Source organism: Hemitrygon akajei, chromosome 3 (assembly GCF_048418815.1).
Source record: "Hemitrygon akajei chromosome 3, sHemAka1.3, whole genome shotgun sequence".
NCBI classification, from domain to species: domain Eukaryota; kingdom Metazoa; phylum Chordata; class Chondrichthyes; order Myliobatiformes; family Dasyatidae; genus Hemitrygon; species Hemitrygon akajei.
In genome coordinates this window covers 85,943,680-85,965,744 of record NC_133126.1, presented here as the reverse complement: position 1 = coordinate 85,965,744, position 22,065 = coordinate 85,943,680, and the positions used below count along the sequence as shown (strand labels likewise).

The 22,065-nt window shown below is 42.9% G+C and overlaps 1 long non-coding RNA gene across 4 annotated transcripts; it reads left to right on the top strand.

The window, feature by feature from the left end:
• Window positions 1-313: 313 nt before the first annotated feature.
• Window positions 314-15,705, top strand: LOC140725172 (uncharacterized). 4 transcript variants are annotated; one of them, XR_012098284.1, is made up of 4 exons: window positions 314-515; window positions 8,408-8,718; window positions 9,683-9,782; window positions 15,381-15,705. It is a non-coding gene; the product is annotated as an uncharacterized lncRNA (long non-coding RNA). The 4 variants fall into 4 exon arrangements; XR_012098282.1 differs by having other exon boundaries at window positions 9,683-9,818; XR_012098283.1 differs by lacking the exon at window positions 314-515 and adding an exon at window positions 7,506-7,713 and having other exon boundaries at window positions 9,683-9,818.
• Window positions 15,706-22,065: the final 6,360 nt, after the last annotated feature.

Here is a 22,065-nt window from a genome sequence, read left to right as displayed (position 1 = left end):
CTTCTGTTTATTCACAGTACTGTAATTTTACTTCAAATTTTACCTCACTGTAATTTTACCTCAAATATTTATTGAATCCCCTTTAGATATAGAAGGTTTACTATCAAACTTACGCTGATTGCACATCTAGGAAATGAGTGAAAATAATTCCTCTCATATTCTTTGCCAGTTCCTGGGAATTGGTGCCCTCTAGCATGTCATTCACCTGTCACTTCTAAGTACTTGCGAAAATGTTCAAAACCGATTAAGGAGTGTGAAGGTTAAGAACAGTTTCACATTTTTTCTCTGCTGGGAGTTCGGACACAGCAGGATGCCTTGCAGCGAAGAGCTCTGCACTGTGAGACATTCGTTTCACTGTTTGAAGGAGGCTGGTGCAAGCTCTTCTCACTTTGAGAAGTGCTTCCTTTGAAGTGGGAAATAAAAACAGAAAATGCTGGAAATAGTGATGCAAGTCAGAGAACACCTGCGGATGGGGATAGAGGTGGGCGCTCTGGAAATTGGGTTATTCCCATCAGGTAATATATCAGATAACTTCATCAGGTGAAAGCCTTGACCTGGAACATTAACTCTATTTCTCTCTCCACAGATACTACCAGAAGTGATGAGTGTTTCTACTATTCTCTGGTTTCTTTTCAGATTGACAACAACATTAGTTTTTTTGCTAAACACAAAGTACACTGCAGAAGCTCTGGTCAAAGCAACACGTACAAACAAGCTGGAGGAACTCAGCAGGCCGGGCAGCATCCGTGGAAACAAGCAATGTTTCGGACCCAGACCCTACATCAGGACTGAAGAGGGAGGGGGCAGGGGCCCTATAAAGAAGGTGGGGGGAGGGTGGGAGGGAGAAGGCTGGTAGGTGCCAGGTGAAAAACCAATAAGGGGAAAGATCAAGGGGTGGGGGAGGGGAAGCAGGGAGGGGATAGGCAGGAAAGGTGAAGAAGGAATGTAAGGGGAAAGCATTGTGTAGTAGAAGAAGGCAGAATCATGAGGGAGGTGATAGGCAGCTGGAGGAGGAGGCAGAGTGAAACTGGGATGGGGGAGGGAGGGGGAGGGAATTACCAGAAGTTGGGGAATTCAATGTTCATGCCAAGGGGCTGGAGACTATCCAGATGGTATATGAGGTGTTGCTCCTCCAACCTGAGTTTGGCCTCATCATGGCAGTAGAGGAGGCCAGGTATGGACATATCCGAATGGGAATGTGAAGCAGAGTTGAAGTGGGTGGCAACCGGGAAATCCTGTCTGTTGTGGCGGATGGAGTTTTTTTGCTTTTTGTTGACGAACCTTTCAGTTTTAAGACTGCTTCTTTAAAGACTGTTATTGATTCTAACTTTCTAACTGGCTGCATCACCATTTGGTATGGGGGGGGGGGGGGTGCGCTGCACAGGATCAAAGTAAGCTGCAGAGAGTTGTAAACTCAGTCAGCTCCATCATGGGCACTCACCCCCTCAGCATTCAGGACACCTTCAAAGGGCGATGCCTGAGAAAGACACCATCCATCATTAAGGCTCCTCATCACCCAGGACATGCCCTCTTCTCATTGCTACCATCAGGAAGAAGGTATAGGAGCCTGAAGACATACACTCAACAATTCAGCAGCAGATACTTCCCCTCTACCATCAGATTTCTGAATGGACAATGAATCCATGAACACTACCTCACTACTTTTTTCACTACTTATTGAATTTGATTATTTTACATATATACTTATTGTAATTCACAGATTTTATTATTATGCATTGCCACAAAAACAACAAATTTCATGACATATGCCAGTAATATTAAACCTGATTCTGACTGATAGACAGCACATGAAACTATCTTATTTGGTTCTTCTTTGTCTCTCTGTTAAGTGCTTATCTCTTTTATCCTATGTTTATGACAGTTCCTCCCCTGCCCTGTACCCAGTGAGAGCTTCACTAACGTGGTAAACAGTTATCCTTCAAGCCTGAACCTAGTTATGGTAACAATTGCTACTCAACCTAATTCAGAGTTATGACAAAGCATATGCCACCCTCTCCTGATATCAATGCAGACTTAATTTCAAATTTTACCACTGGGGTAACTGAATAGTGATAAGGAAGTTAATTTAGGGTTGATTTCTCCATTTCAGCACAACCACAATGTACTCTGAAGAGACAGAATGATTCACTGAAGGAGATATTAGGATTCAGACATTCGATGGTAGGGAATTGTCTCAAGTGGTGCCTTGAGGAGGAGATGGAGACTGGTGGGTCTTAAGAGGCAGTTTCAGAAGGTAGAGTTTGGCCAGTGGAGGGCAACAATGGAAGCAAATGGGTGGTCAGAACAGGAGGAGTGTATAGCTAGAAGAGTTGACCAGGGTAGAGAGTAAAGCGATGCAGCTTGGGTTGTAGCGGACAAGAAATCAGTGGAGGTCAGTGAGCACAGCCAGTAATGGGCCAAGCATACTTGCCACCAGTGTGGTCAGGGCAGTAACAGTGGCCAGTGATGGCCCAAGGATATTTGCCACCACTGTGGACAGGAGCAGTGAGGGTAACCAGCGATGGCCTAAGGATACATGCAGCCAGTGTGGCAGCACAGTGAGTGAGGCTAGTGATGGCCCACATTTACAAGTGACCAGTGATGGCCCACATTTACATGTGACCAGTGATGGTCCAAGGATGTTGACATGGGCAGTGAGTGTGGCCAGTGATGGCCCACATTTACATGTGACCAGTGTGGCCAGTGATGGCCCAAGGATGTTGGCATGGGCAGTGAGTGTGGCCAGTGATGAGTAAAGGGCTATTGCTACCAATGTGGACAGGAACAATCAGTGTGGTCAATAACTAAGGCCACTTGCAGTCAGTCTGGATATTGGTAGCAGCTTTTGGATGAGATCCAACCTATGGAAGGTGGTAGAGGGAGAGGAAAGCTGACAAGGGCAAATATGCCCTGACTTAAATCAGCTCTAAGTCTGCTTTTGAAACAGGCCCAAGCGTCCTGAGTACATATCTTGGTGTTAGATGGATATTAAAGGGTTAAGCTCTCCTTCTCTACTGCAGCAGAAAGCTTCAGTAAAATTCTCCACAGTGCACAAAACAACAAGTAGTCCTTGAGGGCCAATCTAAAGCATCTTCGTGATTAAGTGTGTTCTTTGTGCTTCAGCTTGGACGCACGCCAGGCTTTGAGTGCCTGAATCAGCAGGAAGTAGTGGAGCTGGGGAAAGGAGGGAGTGGAGGAGGAGGGATGTGTGGGGGAGGGTCAGTGTGTTAGTCAGAATTAGAACACACTGTGTGGTAAAGACAAATCACTTGTTGGTCTAATCCAAAACCTTTCTTGTTCAATGCTAACACGTACAGTGGAATTGATCGATCTTTAACCCAGGGTCCTGGACATACGATCCAGCAACCTGGCTTGAAATTCCATAACAGTATCTCTGCAAGTTAAGTTAATTATGGCAGGAATTACGTTTAAGTAAAAGTTGGCCTCAGTAACTGCAACCACAAACTACTGGATTACAGTAAAGGCCCATCTGGTGCACAAATCTCCTCTTGGAGGCAAATTTGGCATCATATGTGACTCCAGGGCTGCACCAATATGATTGACTTTGAAGTGGCCCTAGCCAGCTATGCTGTGCGATCCTCCTTGACATGCAAACAGAACCAGTGAAAAAAGAACCGATGGGTCGCTTGGCACCGACCTGGATCTCTGCGTCCAAGTGTCACCCCTCCCCGTTAGCACCAAGAAAGTACTTTTACCACAAAGAACTGCAGCAGTTCAAGATAGTGGTCAGCCACATTAACAGTAGTTATGGGTAAGCAATAAATGCTGGCCTTGCTAGTGAAGTTTACATTCTAAAGAATACATAATGTAAAGCGGCTTGTTAGAATCAGAATCAGTTTGATTATTACTGACATGTGTTGTGAAACCTGTTACGTTGCAGCGACAGCACACTGCAGCACATAAGGCAATGCAATACCCACAAGGGCGACCGTGCATTTTGATACGCAAGCCAGGGCAGTACGGTATGGAGGGCAAGCTGTTGCCCGTGCAGCAGGCTCTCGCTCTCCACACAGCTGCTGAATGCACAGGAACGGCAGAGAACGAACGGGACAGTTCGGCACAGGAGTTGCCAGTCAACATCGAACCCAGCGTAGGGACTCTAACTCTGGACGTCTCCTCGGGGTTTACTCTTCCCCGTGAGTGGGTAGAGCCGCAAGACCGCAGAGTTTTCCTTCTCCTAGATAATCTGCCAGCCATGGCTGACGAGCCCCATCTGCCCAAAAAGGCAATACATAGAATATACTATAACTTACAATTTATCAAAAACATCAAATAGGTGGTGCAAAAAAAGAACAAATGGTGAGGTAGTGTTCCATTCCGCAATCAGATGGCGGAGGGGGAAGAAGTTGCTCCTAATACATTGAGTGTGTGTCTTCAGGCTCCTGTACCTCCTCCATGATGGTAGTAATGAGAAGTGAGCATGTCCTGGGTAATGCGATCTTTAAGTCAAGTCAAGTCAACTTTTATTGTCATTTTGACCATAACTGCTGGTACAGTGCATAGTAAAAATGAGACAACGTTTTTCAGGACCATGGTGTTACATGACACAGTACAAAAACTAGACTGAACTACGTTAAAAACAACACGGAGAAAGCTACACTAGACTACAGACCTACACTGGACTGCATAAAGTGCACAAAAACAGTGCAGGCATTACAATAAATAATAAACAGGACAGTAGGGCAAGGTGTCAGTCCAGGCTCTGGGTATTGAGGAGTCTGATAGCTTGGGGGAAGAAACTGTTACATAGTCTGGTTGTGAGAGCCCGAATGCTTTGGAGCCTTTTCCCAGGTAGCAGGAGGGAGAAGAGATTGTATGAGGGGTGCATGGGGTCCTTCATAATGCTGTTTCCTTTGCGGATGCAGCGTGTAGTGTAAATGTCCATGATGGCAGGAAGAGAGACCCCGATGATCTTCTCAGCTGACCTCACTATCCGCTGCAGGGTCTTGCGATCCGAGATGGTGCGATTTCCGAACCAGGCAGTGATGCAGCTGCTCAGGATGCTCTCAATACAACCCCTGTAGAATGTGATGAGGATGGGGGGTGAGAGATGGACTTTCCTCAGCCTTCGCAGAAAGTAGAGACGCTGCTGGGCTTTCTTTGCTATGGAGCTGTTTAATGATGGATACTGCCTTTTTAAGGCCTTGCCTTTTAAAGATGTCTTCATTGTTAATCTAGGACAGTTAAATATCAACTATTCTAGTTTAATGTTGGAGTTACGTATAGGCCAGAGCAGAAGAAACAGCATTTTCTTTTTTACGAAGACACAGTAAGCCAATGTTAATAAAACTCTTTTAGTTGCACAAGCGAAATGGCATTTATGTTCACATTGTGAATACTGAGTGACCAAATTGACATATCCCAAGTTTCCTATGGCTACAATGTTTCCTCTTTCCACTGTAAACTCCATGATTTGCGTTATCCTTATGTTCCTCCTGCACAATCCCTGGGGCTCCCAAGTATGAGGTCATTATTTGGCAATCAGGTGACCTTTATTACCATTCTATCCTGTCATGTGACCATTATTTCCCAATTGACCTTGCCTCCGTCACTCTTTTTGTTGTGTGTTTTTGGAATCAAACGGCCTTACCTGGTGTCCCAGGGCTGGGTGTCTGCACCCATGCCAAACACACCCCCCCACCCAGGCACTACTTCCCTGCCACCTATCCCACAGCCCTCCCATCCCGCTCCACCCTCACCATTCCCAACATCCTTTGCTCCCACCAGATTCACTCTCAGCTCCACGTTGATCAATGCAGTACTGTGGAAAAGTCTTATCACCTTGGCTATATGTACGTGCTTAAGACTTTTGCACAGTACTGTACATCCTTCTGGGAAATAGGAATCCATGAATGGCTGCCTTGTTTCTCCAGGTAGGAATGATGTGCATACCTTCAGCGACAGGAGTCAATCAACATATGGTGCATCTTCCCATGAAAAGGTTAGTGGGAATCCAGAATGCTTGCCCAAAAATAACAACAGTTACAGGGAGTCATTAGCAGCTTCTAAGACTGTTAATCGATTTTGTTGGGTAAGTAAATGAAGAGACCTGAAGCAAAGCTGGGGACATTGAGTTAAAATATAGATCACTTGTGATTCAATTATATTAGCTAAACAAGGACAAGAAACCATTGATCAGATTATGTACCTGAATCTAAAGATCTAAAGTGTGTGTGTGTGTGTGTGTGTGTGTGTGTGTGTGTGTGTGTGTGCGTGCGTGTGTGTGAGTGTGTGTGTGTGTGTGTGTGTGTGCCTCTCTATATATATATGTGGGCACGAGTGTGTGCCTATCTGCTTTGTGTGTATGAAGCACGTGCATGTAGGTCTATGTTTTGTGTATTAATATTTGTCTGACCATGTCTTTCTGAGTGAGTTTGTCTCTGTGAATGTGTATGCACAGATGTTTGTGTGCACACAGTGCATTTGTATATGTTGTTCATGCTAAAATGCATGATACCACTTCTTTTTTATTTCGATAGCTCTGATTATGATCTGCAGTATTTCCTCCTCAGTCCATCTGAACACAAGGCTGCTGTGCACTGCAGGGTGCTCTGCCCGAGCATGCCAATGCACCTGATGTGCCAGGTGCATTCCTGGCAAGGATGTGGAAGCAGTGCAAGCAAAAAGCCCAAAACACTGACGTTAGCAAATTTTCAGGAAGCTACACAGCTGGAATGGCTCTCTGATTTAGAAGGTGGACCATGCTTGCTGCTCTAGAGCCACAGTAATCACTGTTGCTGATTTGTATTGCTCTAGATTCCCAGCACCTGCAGTATCTCTTGTGTTTCTTTTTCTTCAAATTGGATAAAGCAGTTTTCACGTGGGCAGCTTTAGCCAGGTAAATTTGCACAGGGAGATCCCATGTTTGCTTGTTTTCATTTCCTGCTGGGTGAACCAATATAAAGCAGAGTGCTGGTTAATGTGTTGGAGTTAACCCGAGTGCCAGCAGTCATAGCTGGGACTTGACTGGTGGTGCGCGCAGTAAGACCGCATGGATTTGAGATCCGCACTAGATGCCTTTTTGTGAAATACAGGCTGTCACCAGCTTCATCACTGGGGAGAGGCTGTGCTTCTGATGAGGCCTTAAATGAAGGCCTATACTGGTCTCTAGGTTGGTTACAGGAGACTCCACTATTCAAAGAACACAGGAGGTCTTCTTTCCCCAATTCACCTGGCTAAAATTCAGTTCACTATTATATTGGCCTCTGGGGAACTGCAAATTTAATGCTGTATTTTGGACGCTGCAACGAGCCACCACTTTTTAAAAGTACGGTACTTCTTTGGCTGTGAAGTACTTCGGGACTTGCTGAGGTTATAAAAATGCAAATCTTGCTTATTGTGGGAGGTGTGGATCCATTTCCTGAAACCTACCCTGTGGGAAATGGCTGCCATCTTGAAATGGAGTTGGAAGCATTCATATTTGTTGCCAATGCTCCTTGAGGCTTAGCCAGCGTTTTAAATTTGCTGTCCTTGTGGCATTGTAGCTGCAGTTGATTTTCTAAGGCAGAAAGGCATGAAGTGTAAAGGTAGGAGAGTTGGCAGTGAACAGGGCTCAGAGTGTCACTTTGCACCGGTTTTGGTCCTAGAACAACAACAATGTGCCAGGCTGCTAAAACAATTTGAACTGATCAAACTTGGACTTGATGCTTGACCCCAAAAGATATAAATGAATCCCTGTCCTCCTTCTGCACTGTAAGTTGTTTGAATCTATGAGTTTCTGTTGGCTTCATTTAAATCCTGGGATAACTTTTTGGTCAAAGACTTTGACTTTGACTTCTGTCTTTATTCAAATCGCATTTGTTAATCTTTGTGGTGGTTTGTCACACCTTTGATTATATCTTTTGTCGTGTGGTTATTGTTTGGGGACTTTCACACTCTATTGATTCTCATGAAATATGTAGAGCTCTTGGAGAATTTGCAAGTGCACTATCAGGCTGCTTAACCAGTGATATGCTGGTCCATGGGAACTACAGGCATTCTTTCAACTGGTCAGCACCTGAGTAAAGAGATAGCTTAATAGTTCCAAACATCAGAATAACCCAAGCATTTCTGCAAGCAAAGAAATACTTCTTGAGGTCATCATTGCAATAGACGAGGGGTGCTTGATATGTTTGTGGCCTAAGGTAGAAGGAGATGAGTTATTAACTTCAAACTTTCTGCATTTTCACTCAAAGAGTTGAACTGCATGTGCATGTAACGAGAGCTGTATAACTCATCTCCTTCTACCTTAGGCCACGAACTTATCAATCACCCATCTGTGGACACTTTCTGGAGGTCCAAGATCCGTATGCTCCACGACCGCTGGACTAAGTGTGTAAATGTAGGAGGGGACTATGTTGAAAAATAAATGTGCTAGGTTTTCTAAAATTGTCTCCTTCTACCTTAGGCCATGAACATATCAATCGCCCCTCGTATATGGAGGTGGAGAGCCCATATGATGCTTCCGTTTGACACTTCACCTGGAAGACGGCACCCCCAGAGATGTTATATTTCTCCCAGCAATTAACTGTAAACCTATTTCTGGAGCTGGATATCTTGGGACTGTGTAATAATGGAAGCCACAACTACATTGCAGTGAGGGTTAGCAAATACCACTAGGCTGTAACGTTGAAACCACTATTCTGGTTAGGTTCCTAAAACAATGTCAAACTCTGGAAATCCATCTTTTAACTTTCTGAACCATCTTTCAACCATAAGGTACTTGTTAAAACTGATTTTTCTGTGAATACTCAGCCATCTATCTCAGTATCTTCAGGCTTGCACTTTATCTGTCTATATATTTGATTTTGCTTCAAGATGCAGGATTGCCTGTTTTGAATTGAGATTCTGAAGTCCTAGTGAAGATAGGTACACAGTACTGCTGGCCATAGAGACTATAACAGCAGGCACAGAATGAGGACATTCTGCCCATTGAGTCTACTCCGGCAGTAATTCATGGCTGATTATTTATTGAGCTTCAGTGCAGAACAGGTCCTTCCAGCCTTTCGAGCTGCACCGCCCGGCAACCCCTGATTTAACCCAAGCTAATCACGGGATAATTTATGATGACTAATTAACCTACCAACCGGTGCATCTTTGGACTGTGGAAGGAAACCAGAGCACCCAGAGGAAACCCTTGTGGCACGAATTGAACCTGTGTTACTGGTACTGTAAAGTGTTGTGCTAACCACTACACTACCATGCCACCCAATCCCATTCTCTGCCTTCTCCCTGTAACCCCTTAACCTCTTTGTCAATCAAGAATCTATCAATATCTGCCTTAAATACAGCCAATGACTTAGTCTCTACAGTCTGCTGTGCCAATAAATTCCACAGATTCACCACCCACTGGCTGAAGAAATTCCTCCTCAGAACCAGAATTAATATCACCAGCACATGTAATGTTGTGAAACTTGTTATGCGGCAGCAGAACATTGCAATACATAATAATTAAAAACTGTAAATTACAGTAAGTATATATATATATTGAGTGCCCTGGTTCACATCTTTACTGTTATGCTGTAGGTATTTCATTTGTCAGCTCTGTAAGAGCTGTTTGCTCAGCTTTCAGCCTGTTTGGGTTATTGTTGAAGATAAGGGATGATGTGGAATGTGTGCCATCCAATTAGCGGGAGGTGTTCCTGGTGAGGGGCAATAACATTGACCTTGGGCTTTTGTACAGCAGGAGATGGAGAGAGAAGACGTTGGGGAGAACCGGTCATGGCATACGATCCGGTGGGAGACCCGTTTGTTCGAGACGGATTGCGAGCGACCTTCGGAAGGTGGTGTGGCGTTCACGTTGACCGCGGGCCCAGCGCGTGAGTGACAGAAGTTCAAGATGAGCTCCAACCTGTGCACGTTTGACTGTTTAATTAAAATGGGCCCTTTTCTTTTTGTTACTCTTTACTAACCCTTTAGTTAAGATTCATAAATATAATTCCTTTAATCGTATGCAGTTTTGGGGCATTAATTTGAAATAGGGTAGCAAATTACACAGCATCCACACAAACTGGGGTTTGGGGTGGAACAGCCAAGGAAACCAGGGTGTTTCATATATATTTAATAAGTTAAATAAATAAATAGTGCGAAAAATAAAAAGGAAGTAGTGAGGTAGTGTTCCTGGGTTCAATGTCCGTTCAGAAATCTGATGGCAGAGGGGAAGAAGCTGTTCCTGAATCATTGAGTGTGTGTCTTCAGGCTCCTGTACCTCCTCTTTGATGGTAGCAATGAGAAGAGGGCATGTCCTGGGTGATGGGGCCCTCAGTGATGGATGCTGCCTTTTTGAGGCATCTGTTCTAGAAGATGCCCTGGATGCTGGGAAGGCTACAGACCATGATGGGGCTGACTGAGTTCACAACTTTCCTATGCATTCCAGTTCAAAAGGGACTGCTCTTCATTCTGAGTCTGTGCCCTTTGATTGTCGTCTCTTCTACAGATGGAATTTTCCTCAAAACACTCACTCCAGACCATTCAGTAGGTTTTAGTAGTTCCAGGTTTTAGTCTTATTGACAATACAGGACTAGTGATATATTTCTGAGTCAGGTGCACTTTGGAAGGCAATTGACTCTGTAAGTATCAAGCCCATTTCTTTATAGTTCCCAGTAGCCTGCAATGTTTAGCTCAATGGTAGATCATTTATCACTGACTCAGAGCAGATTTTCAGTTTGTGATCCAGGATGAATCACCCAAGGAATGCTACATTGTCAGAAGTATCATGCTTATCCCATGGTGAAAAGATATCCCTCATTTACAGTCACTAAAACTCAGGACACAGATTTCAGAATGGTGGGCTCACAGCTTGCTCTGTTCAGAGTGAGAGTGGATGCATTACCCAAGCTGGTGATTTACACAAAACTATCTACACCTGAAAGATTTCCATTAAAATGCTGATGCATTCCAAAGTTCAGTCAAACCTGCATTATCAGCTCCCTGCGTATTCTGTTCTCTAAGGGAAGAAAGCTTTTAAGAGGGAAACAACAAACTTTATAAATAGTCCTTCTGTTATTAGTAACAGAGTTGGTATTTTTCCCAAATGTCTAAAAGAAATTTGTGGGACCTTGCCATGTGCTAATTGACTGCTGCTCCTATTTCCTCTTCTTCACCTCCCCTATTTATCTGTCTCTCGTTCACCCTCCATTTCAACATCTTTCCACTTCCATCTTTCCCGTTAACTCCCTACTCCTGCCCTCTCACTTTTTCTTCCCCTCTCTACGTTGCCTTCTCCATTTTCACTATTGTTTCCTCCATTGGTTTTTGACCCTATTTACACTCTATTCTAACCCTTCTGTGTTCCATCTCCCATTTACTATCCATCCACACTCACTTTCCCTCTATTTTCACCCTCCCCATTCACTCCCTATTTCTGACATGTTGGTCCATGACCTCTTGTGCCAAGATGAGGCCACCCTCGGGATAGAGGAGCAACACTTAATATTCTGTCTGGGTAGCCTCCCATCTGATGGCATCAATATCAATTTCTCCTCCCCCTCCCCATCTCCATCCCTTCTCCTATTCCCACTCCAACCTTTTACTTCTCACCTGCCTCTTACCTCCCCCTGGGTCCCCTCCTCCTTCCCTTTCTTCTATGCACAACTGTACTCTCCTATCAGATCCCTTCTTCTCTAGACCCTGACCTTTCCCACCCACCTTCCAGCTAGCCTCCTACCCCTCTCCCCACCTGTTTATTCTGTCATCTTCCCTCTTCCTTCTCACTCCTGAAGAAGTGTCTTGGCCCTTTCCATGGATACTGCCTGACCTGCTGAGTTCTTCCAGCATTTTGTGTGTGTGTTGCTTTGGATTTCCAGCATGTGCAGACTTTATCATGTTTACTATTTCTCTCTGTCCACATTCCTTTATTCCACTTCCATCTCTAATTCCATTCTCCATTTCCACCTCTCTCTACTTCTCCTCACCTCTGCTCCCTTTCTCCACATCTCTTCTCTATTTTCTATTTTTTCACTCTATTTTTCAATCGCTATTAACACCCTTCACCCATATCTTCCTCTAGTTCTCATCTCTCTTCCCCTTATGTCTTATTCCCTTTTCTCTATTCCTTCCGACGAAATCCACTCACTACCAACTGTCCTATTTGCCTTTAATTTTACACCTTAGTTTTCCCCACCCCACACCCCTTCTTCCTCCATCTTACTTTGTTTTCTAATCCCCCCCCCCCACCCCACCCCACCCCAGCCCAGCCTTTGAGGACCCTTACGGGGTGAGCAGTACTGAGAATTGCGCTGTGGTGGCAAGGAGGCGGGGTGCCTTTAAGAGCTCGCCTTGCTGCGAGCTGAGTGTAGCAGATACCTGCGTCAGCAGTTCCCTTCCAGCGCAGACAGACAGAGAATGCAACTGCACAATGGGGCCTGTGTTATTTGAGTCTTCTCGGAGATATACCGTGCGCAGCCAAACCAGCGACATCAATCTGTTATTAATCGCGCGCTGGGTAATCGGTCTTAGCCACTGACAAATAATTCAACTCGCATGCAGCCCAAGTCTCCCTTAAGAAGCAACACCAGCGATTACAAGCCATTTCCAAGAAGGGATCTGGCGCGGAGTAACAATTCAGCAGCCAGGCTGGGGAGTGCTTACGATTACCTCCTGTGACTCTTTGCTTGCCTTTTCTTTTACACGTTTTCGCTCATTCTTTCATCGTGCAGAGCTAGGTGCCTCCCGAGTGAATCTATTAGTGGTTTTCCCGCATGTTGTATGTCCCAATCTCTCTCTCTCTCTCTTTAGGTCAAGTCATGATCTCCCTCCGTGGCCAGCTATTCGACCAAGGCAGACTACACAGAGGATTTAAAACAACATTTAAATTAAAATTACATAAAGACATGAAATATTAGGGAAAAGCATGAAAAGACCTGAGATGTAAGAACTGAAATTCAGAGTAAACGGAGTCAGGACCTCAAAAGCCAAAATGGTGGAACTATATCTGACGTTATACAGGGCAAATTACATTTGTAAAATGCCTTTAACATGAAGATAAAACCATAGAAAAAGACTATTTGGCCCATTTTATATGTGCTAAATAATCACCACTGCACACTACTCATGGCCATATATTCACCATTCATTGATGCAACTGTTGAATTCCCCTTCAGCTACCCTATCTGTTCCATTTAACAGCAAGTTCCATTCTTATCACTAGTTATCCCTCACTAGTTAGACATTAATCTCAAAGTCTTTATTGAAATTTTTGGGATTGTCTTATATGTATGACCTTTTCTACATCTACCCATCAATCCTATCCATAATTATATCTCAGCCTTGTGTTTCTGGAAGAGAGACTTATCCCTGCCTAATTACTACAACTTCAAAATTCTGTTTTATCCTTTTCAATCTTTTCTGTACCTTTTGTACTTCCCTTTTGTAATATTGGAGCTCAGAGCATTTGTTTAAATGTGGTTGGACTAGATTCTATTCAAGTTTATTAATGCTTTTTCAAAATCTCATTTCCCTTCTTCTAGAAGTTAAATTCACTATTTTGCCTGCAATCATATAGTAAAATGTCAGGGAATTTCAAAAGCAATTTGGTAATACAAATTTAAGCATTTACACAAATTGATCAACACCAATCGATTGGAGGAATTTAGGAACTGGAATCTGGGTTGATTTTCTTCTCTACTTAACTCAGTGTTGTCTGGACAAAAGAACACGGCTTCATTGCTTCCTGCCTAGCATCAGCATGGATCTTTCTGGTCCATAACCACCATCTGCTCGTGAATCCAGAGGATAATCCCACCAAGTTAAATATTTTTCACCTTTGCTTTCTTAGTAGCAGCTATTGTCTCTTTCTTGCCTCATGTCCTGAAAACATTTGGGTCTTGCTGTTTCTCTGGCTTTAGTTGAGTGGTGTCACAACAACCTTGTAATAGGTGTCAGTTAGGTCCAAGAAATTGATTGTGGACTTTAGGAAGGGGAAGTTGGAAGAACCCGCGACAGTCCTTTTTCAGGGGTCAGCTTTACTTTCCTGTGCCCAGCACATCTCAGAGGATCTACCCTGGGCTCAACAAACTGATGCTATCATGAAGCAGGCACACCAGCAGTTTTGCTTTGTTAGGAGCTTGAGGAGATTTGGTATGTGACCAAAGACTCTTACAAATTTCTAACGAGGTATGGTAGAGCATTCTGATGGAGGTGTTGACACCCAGGAGCTTGAAGCTATTCACCCATGCTACTGCTGATCTTTTGATGCGTGTTCTCCCAGTTTCCCCTTCCTGATGTCCACAATTGATTCCTTGGTCTGACTGACACTGAGTGCAAGGTTGTTATTGTGAAACCACACAACCAGCTGATCTAACTCTTTCCTGCGTGTCTGCTAATCACCATCCGTAATTCTCCTAACAACAGTTGTGTCATTAGATGGCATTTGAGCTGTACTTAGTCATACATCATAAATGTAGACAGAGAAGAGCAGTGGACTAAGCTAACACAAGTTTCAGTGATAATAAACCGGGTATTGATTCTGAGATAGTGTAGAATTATATGAAGGGAAATGGAGGAGATCGGGGAATATCCTCCATATGTCATCATATTATTCTGCACCAACTTTAAACCGCAGGTTCATTCTGGAAGAGAGAGGGCCTATACTTGATTTTTAGGCTTCAGAAGGATTTTGTTCAAGGCAAACTCTCACCTTGTCCTGAACAGGAGAACCAACAGACAGGATCTGAGATGGAAGTGGACAAGGACTGAGTGATCAAGTGTTGACTGTCTGGAACAAACACCTCAGGGAAGAGATGCAAGCACCTAGAATTAATTAATTGATCTTTCAACGGATGCTGAATTGTGGTTTATGAGTGTATTCAGAGCTCGGGTGATAACCATTTGGGAGGAGATGATAACTTGCAATCCCAGAGAGCTTCTCAGTAAGGATCTTCTCACGTCAGATCTGGATCTACATAGATCATAACAGCACAGCACTGGCCCTTTGGCCCATATTGTCGATCTTTTAGTCTACTCTAAAATCAATCTAAATCTTTCCTCCTATATAGCCTTCTATTTTTCTACAATCCATGTGCTTACCTAAGAGTTTGTTAAATGCCCCGAATGTACCTTTCTCTCCCACCACCCCTGACCCACAGAGATTAAGTAACACTTCCATCATTGGTGTAAGATGTGACCACTGAGTTAGTAGAAAGTAAATTAGATGGAGAGCAAAACACTGCAGTGCTGGAAATACAAACTAAAAACAAAACATGCTGGAAGTGCTCAGCAGATAGGTGACAGCTATGCTGGAAGAAAGAGAATCAATGTTTTAAGAGTTAATGACCATACATCAGAACTAGAATGTGTTAACATTGATTTTGCTAATTTCAGATACCCAGCCATTCCGGTTTAGTGTAAGTTCATCCCAATGTAACATTTATCTCTCTCCACAGGTACTGGCAATGAGTACAAGCCCAATCTACTCACCCTCTCTTCATAAATCAAATTCTTCCTTCCAGGAATCAATTTAGAAGACCTTCTTTGCACACCTCCAAAGCAAAGATATCCTTCCTTAAATATGAAGACTAAAACAGAGACACCTCTTTCTCCCTATTAGGGAGAGAGAGAGAGAGAGCCTGTGGTACGTCGAATACTGGGTGAATGAGTAGTCTTTGGAGTACAAATTTCATGTTACATGCCGGTGATAATAAACCTGATTCTGATTCTCACTGCAAGTCTGTCTCTTGGCTTCATGCTTGAGTGCTCGGTGGTGGGTGCCGATGCTTTTTACTTGATGGTGGGGGGAGGGGGTATTGTTGATTTGCTGCCGCTTACACGCGGGAGGGAGGAGAACTGGGGGGAGACTTTGGGGTTCTAACATTTACCTGTTATTCATTTTTTGGGGCACTCCTCTGTTCTCGTGGATGGTTGTGAAGACAAAAAACATTTCAGGATGTATATTGTATACATTTCTCTGACATTAAATATACTTTTGAAACCTTTAAAACTGCAATCTATATTCTCCAAGCGAGGACTGGCTGGTGCTGTATAGCTCCCAGTTTTCATATTGCATACCTTTTGCAAAGAAGGGCAACATGTTCAATAACATGCTGCACCTACATCCCAACTCGTAGTGTCTCATGCTTTTGGTTTCCTAGGTCACTTTATACCACAATATGTTCTAGTCTTCTCCCATTTAAATAATAATTTGTTCTTTCATTCTTTCATCCAAAGACTAGGCCTCACAACTTCCTACTATAGGCACCAGCTGCCGAGTCCTTGCCCACTCACTCAAACTGATAAATCTTGAAATTGATTTATTATTGTCATACTCTATATATTAAGGTGCAGTGAAGAACATTGTTTTGCATGCTATTCATACAGATCATCTCATCACATCTGTACATTGAGGAAGTACACTGGAAAACAAAAGAGTGCAAAATAAAATAATACAGAGAAAATGCAGTGCAGATGGACAGTAAAGTGAAAGCCATTGCAAGATAGATTGTGAAGTCAAGTATCCATCTTATTGTACTAGGGGACTATTCAAAAGTCTTACAAGAACGAGACAGAAGCTATCCTTGAGTCTAGTGGCATGTGCTTTCAGGCTTTTATACCTTCTGCTTGACGGGAGAGGGGAAGAAGAGAGAATATTTGGGGTGGGTGTGGTTTTGTTTAGTCTTCCTGAGGCAGGGAGAAGTGCAGGGGGAGTCCATGGAGGGAGGCTGGTTTCTTGTGATGTGCTAAGCTGTGTCCACAGCTCTCTGGCGTTTCTTAAGCAGTTGCCACATGAATCCAGACAGAATGCTTTTTATAATGTATTGGTAAAAATTGTTGAGGGTCGAAAGGGAAACGCTGAATTTCTTTAGCCTTCTGAAGAAGTAGAATGTTTTTCTATCCCTTTACCTGTTTTTTTACCTCCTCACAGTATGTTAATTTATCAATCTTTGTATCATCGACAAATTTGGCAAGAATAAAATTGGCCTCTCCATCCAAGTGATCTTGAGTTGAGGTGTGTCCATTTCGCTGTATGATGCTAGGAAAAGCCAGTTTCAATATTTACCATGCATACTTTTGCCTAGTTACAGAGGTAGTGAAAGCAATGGCTTAAAGAGCTTTAACATAATAAACCATCCTTAAGCACCAAGCAAATGAGAGAAAACTTCACACCAAGCTGAAAATGATAGAACAGTTAAGGAATATTTCAAAAAGAGGAGCGTTTGAACTATATAGCAGGTTTTAGGAAGGAATTCCATGGATGAGATTCTGTAGGCAACTGAGGCCAGTACTGGAAGAGTGTAAAGGTTTCTGAGACCTGCAGGTTGGAGGAGTGTGTAGAGGTGATGTTGCAGAGAGATCTTAAAGCCAGCAAGAGAATTTTCAATCCAAGGCCTTGGTGTGAAGCTTTCTCTAACTTGCTTAGTGCTTAAGCCACAATGACCACAGACAGGGATGATGAGTTGAAGTTGTTGTGAGCAGAAGGAGGTTGGCCGTCTTCTCCCCCAGGTACAAGGACACAGAAGGAGATTTTTAACTTATCTTGTTCTTCTCACCCTGTTGAAGTCTTGGAAAGATATTGTCTGCACACCTTCTCGCCCACTCCAAAAATATGGGAGGTGACTGCACACGTTAATTGACAAAATCCAGTGTCTGTTATTAAATTAAAGTTATCCCATCGAAGTGCATCCTTAACAGAATAATATTTCTGAGCTGCATACATAGACACAATGACTTTTTTTGTTTTAATTGTGTTTTTTCTTGCAAAAGTGTGTATAATTTACGTTTGTCTTGTGAATGCTGTGTATCAGAGACTATGTGCTTGTGATACCGCTGAAGTAAGGTTTTCATTACACCTGTACAAACTTGAGTAAACAGCAATATACTTGACTTTGACTTTGCCCAGGAATAAAATCTTCCAAGGGACTGTATGATGGTGGGAAGTACTTGGAATCAGACCCAACAAAGCACAATGTCTGGGAGCTTAAGCATGCAAAAGTAACCAGTGTTATGACTGGTCTGGCTAGTGTCCCGACAAGGACTAGTCTGTCATCATAGTACGAGAAGCTGCACAACGTGCTGACTGAATTCCTATTGTTCCTAAATTAAGCATTACATGCCTGTGTCCAAGTTCACTGCTGGCTTGCCTTATATGTTAACAAAATTGTATTTATCCATTAATCTGCAGTCTATTAATGCAACTGTGTATCAAAATATAAATGGTCTATCCAATAGAGCAGAAAAAATGATAAATGTAACTTAACCCAGAGAAGCGTAAGGTAATGTATCTGGGGAAGTTGGAACAAGGCAAGGGAATGTACAATAAATGGGAGGAAGCTAAGTGGTGTGCAGGAACAGACAATCTTAAACTATGTGTCTACAGATCCTGAAAGCCAACAGGACTGATCAATAGATAAAAAGGCATTTTGGGTATTTTCATTTATAACAGGCACTGAATACAAGAACATCGTGTTATTCTAGGTCTTTAAGCCACACTAGTTAAGTCACAGTTTGAAACATGTGCACAGTTCTGGGCCACACTACAGGAAAGATACAATTGGACTGGAGAGAGTTCAGAGGGACATTACATTGCCAGGACTGGAAAGGTTAAAGGCACTGATGTTGTTTCCTTTGAAAGAGAGGAAAATGAGGAGACAATGGTCATGTATCATGAAACACTTAAGTAAATACAATTCCACTGGACAGAGGGTTCAGAAACCAAGGGATGGCAATTTAAAATTGTATGCTTTGTAACTTCCAAAACTAATGAAAAGAAAAACAGGACACGGGATGAACTGGTCTTCCTAGTTTTTCTATAACAAGGTGCCAACATATGCCGTGGTGGTGTAATAATGTATGTCATTCATGTACTTCTTACATATAACCTGTAGTTAATTATGTAAACAAAGAATAATTAATCAAATAATATATTTTTAATATTACGTAATGTTAAATACACTACAAAAATGATGGTATTAACGTTCAAAGTTCAAAGTAAATTTTATTATCAAAGTACATATATGTCATGTAAGTTAACAAATTTTATGACATATACCAATGATATTAAACCTGATTCTGATTCTGATTCTAATTTCACCATATACAACCCTGAGATTAATTTTCCTCTAGACAAACAGCATATCTATAGAATGGTAACTATAACAGGATCAGTGAAAGATCAACCAGAGTGCAGAAGACAATCAACTGTGCAAATGCAAATGTAAATAAATAGTAATACACAATCAGAACATGAGATATTGAGATAAAGAGTACTTCAAGTGAGATCATTGGTTGTGGGAACATATCGTTGATGGGGTAGGTGAACTTGAGTGTAGTTATCCCCCTTTTATTAAAGAGCCTGATGGTTGAGGGGTAGTAACTCTTCTTGAACCTGGTGTGAGTCCTAAGTTCTTGTATCTTCTACCTGACGGCAGCAGTGAGAAGAGTGCATGACCTGGGAGGTGGCAATGATGAAGGATGCTGCTTTCCTACGATAACATATCATGTAGATGAATTCAATGGCTGGGAGGGTTTTACCCGTGATGTATTGGCTCAAATCCAGTTCCTTTTGTAGGACTTTCCACTCAAAGGCATTGGTGTTTCCACACCAAGCCGTGATGCAGCCGGTCAGTGCACTTTACGCCATTCATCTATAGAAGTTTGTCGAAGTTTTAGATGTCATGCCGAATCTCAAAGTTCAAAGATCAAAGTGGAAATTATTAGCAGAGTACATACAGGGCACCACATATAACCCTGAGATCCTTTTTCCTGTGGGCACACTCAGCAAATCTAAGGAACTGTAACTGTAAACAGGATCAATGAAAGAGCAAGAGCATAGAAGACAACAAACTGTGCAAATGCACATATAAATAAAAAGCAATAAGTAATGAGAACATGAAATAGCAAGATAAAGAGTCCTTAAAGTGAGATCATCGGTTGTAGGAACATCTCAATAGATGAGTGTAGTTATCCTCTTTTGTTCAAGTGCCTGATGGTTCAGGGGCAGTAACGGTTCTTGAACCTGGTGGTGTGATTCCTGAGGCTCTTGTACCTTCTATCTGATGGCAGCAGTGAGAAAAGAGCATGGCCTGGGTGTTGAGGATCTTTGATAATTGATGCCGCTTTCCTATAAAAGTGTTTCATGTAGATGTACTCAATGGTTGGGAGTGTTTTACCTGTAATGTACTGGGCCGAATCCACTACCTTTTGTAGGATTTTCCACTCAAAGGCATTGGTGTTCCCATATCAGGCCGTAATGCAACTAGTCAGTACACTTTTCACAGCACATCTATAGAAGTTTGTCAAGGTTTTTGATAACATGCTGAATCTCCGCAGACTCCTAAGTGCTTTCCTTGCAATTACATTTATATGATGGGTCTGGGACAGGTCCTCTGAGATAGTGACACCCGGGAATTTAAAGTTACTGACCCTCTCCACTTCTAATCATCTGTTGATTACTGGTTCATGGACCTCTGCTTTCCCTCTCTTGAAGTCTACAATCAGTTCCTTGGTCTTACTGACATTGATTGAGAGGTTGATCTTATGACACCACTCAGACAAATTTTCAGTCTCCCTCCTGAACGCTGATTCATCACCAGCTTTGATATGGCCCACAACAGTGGTGTCATCAGCAAACTTGTATATCATGTTGGAGCTGTATTTAGCCATACAGTCATAGGTGTTAGGCAAGTAGACCAGGGTTTAAGCACACAGCTTTGTGGTGCACCTGAGCTGATGGAGATTGTGGGGGAGATGTTTTTACCAATCCAAGCTGACTGGGGTCTGCAAGTTGAGGAAATCCAGGATCCAATTGAAGAAGGGGTTATCAAGGCCCAGGTCTTGGAGTTTACTGATTAGTTTTGAGGGGATGGTGGTATTAAATGATGAGCTGCAGTCGATAAAGAACATCCTGATGTATGCACCTTTGCTGTCTAGATGTTCCAGGGAATCTCCACAGATGCCTAAAGAAGCAGAGGTGCTGCTGTGTTTTCTTAACAATTGCACTTAACGAGCTGGGCCCAGGACAGGTTCTCTGAAATAATAACACTGAGGAATTTAAAGTTGCTGACCCTCTCTATTTCTGATCTTCCAATGAAGACTGGCTCATGGACCTCCAGATTCCTCCTCCTGAAGTCGATAATCACCTCCTTGGTCTTACTGATATTGAGTAAGAGGTTATTGTTATGGCACCACTTAGCTAGATTTCCAATCTCCCTCCTCTATGTTGATTCGTTACCACCTTTGATTCGGCCTAAAACAGTGGTGCCATCAGCAGACTTGAATATGGCTTTGGTACTGTACTTAGCCACACAGTTCCTCGGTGTAAAGCCAATAGAGCAGGGGGCTGAATCATTGGCATGTCGTGCACCTGTGCTGATGGAGATCGTAGAGGAGATGTAGTTGCCACTCCGAACTTGCTGGGGTCGACAAGTGAGGAAATCCAGGATGCAATTGCACAAGGAGAGTCATAAGGGCAGCGAAAGAAAACTTCTTTTACTGGAGAATGATATGGGTCTGGAATTCACTGCCCAAAAACGTGGGAAAGACAGAAGTGTTTGTCACATTTGAAAAGTTCTGGTGTACTTTTAGAAAATGGGATTAGGTAGACTAGCTGTGTAGCTCACCAATGCATTCATAGTGAGCTGAATGGGTTCCTGCTGGGGTTGCAACTCAGATTTCCTGACTTTTCAATCCCATCGAGCTCAAGTAACTTGTTCACACTGACAGAATCTAATCCTTCTAAAGACCTCAATAAAATCAGTATTTCACAATTTCCTCAATTTACAGTAAAATTAATCATAGAGTGTAGAGCTCAGAAGCTGGCCCTTCAGCCCATCTTGTCCATTCCTATCAGTTTTGCCCATCTACATGCCCACATCTACATTAGGTTTATATATATTTTATGTTATTTCATTTTATTGGCATACAGCGTTGAATAGGCCCTTCTGGCACTTTCAGCTGCGCCAGCTTGCAATCCCCCAATTTAACTGTAGCCTAATCACGGGACAATTTACAATGACCAATTAACCTACCAATTGGTACGTCTTTGGACTGTGGGAGGAAACCGGAACACCCGGAAGAAACCCATGCAGTCAAGGGGAGAAAGTAGAAACTCCTTACAGGCAGCGGTGGGAATTGAAC